This window comes from Dermochelys coriacea, chromosome 14 (genome assembly GCF_009764565.3).
Source record: "Dermochelys coriacea isolate rDerCor1 chromosome 14, rDerCor1.pri.v4, whole genome shotgun sequence".
Classification (NCBI taxonomy): domain Eukaryota; kingdom Metazoa; phylum Chordata; order Testudines; family Dermochelyidae; genus Dermochelys; species Dermochelys coriacea.
Genome location: NC_050081.1, coordinates 36615861 through 36621862, shown reverse-complemented (window position 1 = coordinate 36621862; position 6002 = coordinate 36615861). Strand labels below are relative to the sequence as shown.

Below are 6002 nucleotides of genomic sequence, written 5' to 3'. Positions count from 1 at the left end.
GCCCTGATCTCAGCTGGGGCAGGGACTGTCTCTCCCTGTGTGTCTGGGCAGCGCCCGGCACAACGGGGCCCTGATCTCAGCTGGGGCAGGGATTGTCTCTCCCTGTGTGTCTGTGCAACACCTGGCACAACGGGGCCTGATCTCAGCTGGAGCAGGGACTGTCTCTTGCTGTGGGTCTGGGCAGCGCCCGGCACAATGGGGCCCTGATCTCAACTGGGCAGGGACTGTCTCTCCCGGTGAATCTGTGCAGCGCCCAGCACAATGGGGCCCTGATCCTGAGTAGGAAGTGATACTCTGCCATTCTCTCCCTATCACAATCAGAGGCTTGAATCAATATACTGAAAGTTTTGTTCCTGGTGAAAATATGTACATTGGCCAGGTGCGACAGTTGTAAATTTTGTATCAAAGATTTTATTGCAAAATTATATATTTTTACTCTTGTTTCAAGTTTGCACATTTGTACCACGTTGGGTTAATTAACCCTGCGTGTATCTATATCTCATGTATTTATCTATGTATTGTTATTCTAATATATATATATATGTATGTATGTAATATGTAATAAATATAAAATATTTCACCTGTGCCATTCCATTAAATTATATTATCTCTTCCCAGTATGTCAATTATTGCTGGTTCATACCAAGGGACCCCATCTAGGCTGGTATCCCTGTGCTCACCATGGTTCAGACCAGTGGGCCCCACCTAGGCTGGTATCCCCACCCGCACTCCATGCTCATCACCGTTCAGACCAATGGGCCCCACCTGGGCTGGTATCCCCACCCCGTCCATGCTCACCCTGGGTCAGACCAACAGGCCCCCACCTAGGCTGGTATCCCCACCCCGACCCCACACTCACCCTGGATCAGACCAATGGGCCCCCCACCTAGGCTGGTATCCCCACCCCGACTCCATGCTCACCATGGTTCAGACTAATGGGCCCATCTAACCCGGCATCCCCCCTCCCTGCACCCAACCCATGCTACGCAATGGGAATAATCATTAACATGGGCCTCCATGCGCTGCAATGCCACAGTGGCCACTAGGTTTCAGCCGTGCCCCTGTGCACACAGCCTGGCTCTCGTGCTAAGCAGGGCAATCAGATACTAGCGTAGCAGGGCCTGTATCTCTGGGGAAACTAAAGCTGCCCCGATGGCCTGTTCCTGGGTCCCAGGCTCTGCTGGGGGCAGAAGAAAGAGGGCTACAGGAATCCCCATTTTTATCACTCTTGAGTCAGGCTCCAAAAAAAAAAAAATCACAATTTTTTTTATTTTAAGGCTAATATATGGGGGAGGGTTTTTTTCCTGTGACTGCTGGGCTCTGAGTCCCAAGGGGTCGTGTTTGCCATCTTTATTCCACAACGGTCAGGGCTAAAGGTTTACCTTGTTTCCAAAAAATGAGAACTGAGTGCCTCAGTTACTCCCGGGACCCAAGAGCTGGAGCTCAGGGTGGGGGGGGGGGGAAGCCATACACAAATCACAAGTGTTTTCAATGCTGGAGCCCAGGTCGCCTGCTCTCTCTGGCACTGCAGAGCCTGGGTAATGGAGGGCAAAGAAAGAAATGGATGGGCCTATTGATCTGATCTAGGGCAGCAGGGACCAGGCAGGATACCGGGCTAGATCGGCCTGTGAGTCTGACCGAAGTGTAGAAGCTGATACATCTGGGTTTGGCCTAGCATGGGGAGCACCTGCACCGGGTGGGACTGGCTGACTAATCCAGGGGAAATATGCAACCTGGCCGAATCGCACAGGGGCAGCTCAGGGACCGGATCATCTGGTGCGTATAGTGCTGAGGACCTGGCCCTTCCCCAGTGCTCCTGCAGAGCCCCTCCGGTGCACCCCTTAAGCCAACCCATCTGGAAAGACAGGACAATAGTCCTGAGTCACCTCCCCAGCCTGTCCCACTCACTGATTGATTCTTCCTGCCGGCTCTAAGCCAGAGGCAGCCTGGTTCCTTATACACCAAACCAGTGCATGGGAACAGGCTCCCAATGATCCTGCTGCTGGTGCCCCTTAATCCCCCCCAAATCCCCCCTGCTATCCCAGCCCAGAGCACTCCCCCCTAGCTCTGTCAATGCCCCTCACTCCCCATCTGCAGCCCCCCTACCATTCCACTCCTGTGTTATCATATCTCCCCCTAGTGGCTGCACAGGAGAGAGGATAAAAGCCATTCTATAGCAGTGCCAGTCAGCAGCTGCATTTCAGCACCGGGTGAGCCATTCTGGTGCTGTTCCCCAGCTGCCCCGCACCAGAGGCAGCTGCATGTCAGCCCCGGCTGAAACGATCGCTGTATGTATCGGTGTTGGGATCCCCTCCAACATCTGTCACCGGTGTTAATCCAGCTCTTTATGTGGAAATGCAGATGACACATTCTGATACTATATTCTTTTGACCATTTCCTCCTCTTTCAGGTGTATGCGGGGAATCGGGAAAGAGACACCTTAGAGAAGACACATATTGGGGTAATATAGGCACGGCTATCTTAGGAACACACCACGTCAGTCCAGAGCCCTTACAAATACAGCGGGGCTGCCAGCTTGCCGGGACAGAACCCAGGGGCACAATGCATCCTGAGGGAAGCCGATCTCTGCCCCCTGGAACAATGGTACTGTGCTTCTTTGTTTTGTGGCTCCGTTTAACAGGTAGGTCGCTCAGGTGCCAGGCTGGGGTGGGTGAGACGGAGCAAGGTGGCCAGTGGGGAGGATTATTAATTGCATCCTGCTGTCAGAAGTGTTCTGAAGGTGGGGACCATAAGGCACAGAGAGGGGTGGGATTTGGTCGCACAGAGAGAGAGAGAGAGCACAGAAGAGAACCCAGGTGTCCTGACGGCCAGGCTCACACCCCTCCTCTAGCAACTAGACCCAGTAGTCCTAACTCCAAGCCCCCCTTCTCTAGACCCCACTCACCTCCCAGAGCCAGGGAAAGAACCCAGGAGTCCTGACTCCCAGCCCTTTCCCCTCCCTCCCCGGCTCTAACCCACTAATCTCCACTCCCCTCCCAGAGCTAGGAACAGAGTCCAGGACTCCTGGAATCCAAGCCCCATCTGCTCCTATGTCCACTCAGGAGTCCTGGCTGGAATCTAAACACTCCTGAAGCAGTGGGATGAGATTGGCTGTTTCCCGGCTGGATCAGACATTTCCCAAGGGGGTGGGAGATCTGTTAGAGTGTGGAGTTTTCTCCCCCAGGGAAACTCCAGACAACAGTAGGAACCCTGGAGAACAGGCTGCAGGGGCTGGTGATGTATTGGCCAAAGGCTGCGTGAAACGGTGACATATCCAGTCACTCCTTTCTATGTCAGGTTTCAGAGTAGCAGCCGTGTTAGTCTGTATTTGCAAAAAGAAAAGGAGGACTTGTGGCATCTTAGAGACTAACAAATTTATTTGAGCATAAGCTTTCGTGAGCTACAGCTCACTTCATCGGATGCAGTGAGTTGTAGCTCACAAAAGCTTATGCTCAAATAAATTTGTTAGTCTCTAAGGCGCCACAAGTCCTCCTTTCCTTTCTATGTGTCACTCCAGGGTGGGAAGGGAGGGAGGGGCAGGAATTTCTGACCTTCCCTTGCACCAGAAACCTCACCTTGTTGCTATGGCTGATTCCTGAAGCCTCTTGCATCTGGGTGAAGGCTGAGCTATGATCCAGAAGAGAGTGGCAAGTTATGGTACTGATCAAGCGACATTCAGTGATTTCCTGCTACTCCCTTCTCACGAGCCTAGAGAGACTTGTGCAAATAAGTGACAGGAAACCAAACAGCGACCTGCCCAGTGACTTGAGATGATTGGAATTATTATGATCCAAGAGTTTCTCCCATCAAAGAGGGATTTCGTCAGACATGGAATTTGATGGGGAAAGAGTCATCTGAAATTCTTTTCTCCCCAATGCTTTGATGGGAAAATTCAAAGTGAAATGAAAGAGGGAATGGGTTTGTGTCTGTTCCAACTGATTCTTTAGTTTTGTTCACATTTTTGAAAAAACAAAACATCAAATTATTTTTTCATGGGCAGGAAGTAAAAAGAAAAGAGAAGCGAGGAATTCCCTCACCAGCTCCAAAAGTGAAAGTCAAACCCCAAATCAAAGTGGTCATTGCAATATGAAAGGGAACAAATTATTTACTGTGATGAAAAATATTGGTTTTGATTTTTCATTGAAAAAAAAGAATGCCCCAAAACAGAATTAAAGATATTTCCATTCTGATTTGCTGCTGCAGTGTCTCGTGGAAACTGAAATTTGGACACCTCATGGCCCCATTCTTCTCTATGGACTGGGCTCCCCATACAGACTTCCTCTCCCATGATGCACTGCAGCCAGGATGGGTGACCTTCGGAGCTCATGGGAGTTGTAGTCCCTCCCAAGGAGCCCAGCCTATAGAGGAAAATAGGGGCATGAAGCATCTGAACTACGACTCCCATGAGGCATTCTGGCACCATTTCAGAATCAAAATATTTCAGATTTTTTGGGCAAAAAAGTTGAAATCACCCTCCTAAAAGCTCCCACTTTCCCAACCAGCTTGAATCTCCCCAGCCTTGCTCAGTAAATCCTTCCCAATGGGATGTCCCTCTCTTTTTAGCCACCAGCACCACTGCACCAGCCAACCTCACCAAAACACAGCTGATAATTACTGATGGCCCCACAGCAACCGTTCAAGTCACTGACAGCACTGTGGCACCGAATGAGGTCACCACCACCACCACCACCACCGTACTAGGAACAGCTAATGTCACTGTGTCGCCACCAGCAATGCTGCCACGTCCGCCCTGACCAATACCAACTTCTGCTGGGCAGGAGACAGTGCCACCACCATATCGGCAGCAGGAACAGGCTCCAATGTGCCAGGTACTGAGAAGAAACCCCTCTCCTTTGTCACCAGAGCTGGATGCAATCGGAGACACTAAGGTTCCCCAGACATGATCATTCTGTGGGTCCTCCATGGGTCCCCCCCAGCTCTATGTCCCATCCTCAGATGATGTAAAGCAGTTACAGCCCCAGCTAGGAAAATTCTTAGACCAAAAACCTCATAAAGTTTCTCTATAAGTGGCATCCATTGGCATACTAATGAAGTGCCTCACAACCTTTAATGTATTTCCCTGTGAGGTGGAGCAGTGCTATTCTCCATATTTTACAGATGGGGAAACTAAGGCACATATTCAGCGATGTGCTCGAGGTCACAGAGGAAGGCTGTGGTGGAGCAGGGAATGACCCAGGAGTTTCTCACAGTCTAAGCTAGTGTCGGACCACTGGACCCAGAGTTAAGGAGATTGATATTGATCTGTTAAATGAGAGCACAGAGGTTTACCAACATTTCTTGAGAGTCTAGTTCATGCTAAGGTTTGAAAGTCCCCATAGTCATGCGTTTTAATAAAAACAGCCTTAACCTTGACCCCTGCAATACTCCCTGGCTTCCCTTGCCTTGCTGAAATGCCAGGTTCCTCCAGAGGTTATCAGGCATATATCATATTTTGAGGCAAAAAACAACAACCAACAAGTTTTGTTTTGTTTTCAGTAACCCCAGACTTATTTTGTTTAGATGAAAAGCCATAAAACAAAAAACATCTTCCAGTGAGCAGACACACCACTGGACCTCACCCTGCTGGCTGGGCATGACATAGTAGGCTCTCTCAACTAGCTCAAATAGCTTTTGCAATCTTGCAAAGAGATGCCCAGCATCCCAGAGAACAAGGACTTCCTATTCGTATCAGTTCCTGAACAGGGGAAAAGAACAGCCGCAAAACTATATCAGCTACTCATGCAAAACTCCTGAGAGAGGAGCTCCTCTCCCTTATGTATTATCCAAGGTTATGAACATTATGGTGGCTCCCAGACTGTGAGTGCAAGAACGCTGGGTAGAATGCTTAGCAAATGAAGTAGCACCATGGCTGTTCTTCCCCCTTGCTCACCAACAGATGGCAGCAGAGAGCTACTTAACCTAAAGAGCTACAGGCGCAGATTATTGGTTATTATTATAACCATTATTTAATGATTATAATGTTTATTATAATATATATATTA

At 49.6% G+C, this 6002-nt stretch overlaps 1 pseudogene; it reads left to right on the top strand.

Moving 5' to 3' along the window:
- LOC119842653 overlaps positions 1 to 6002 on the top strand; it is a 1040433-nt pseudogene that overhangs the window by 364355 nt on the left and 670076 nt on the right.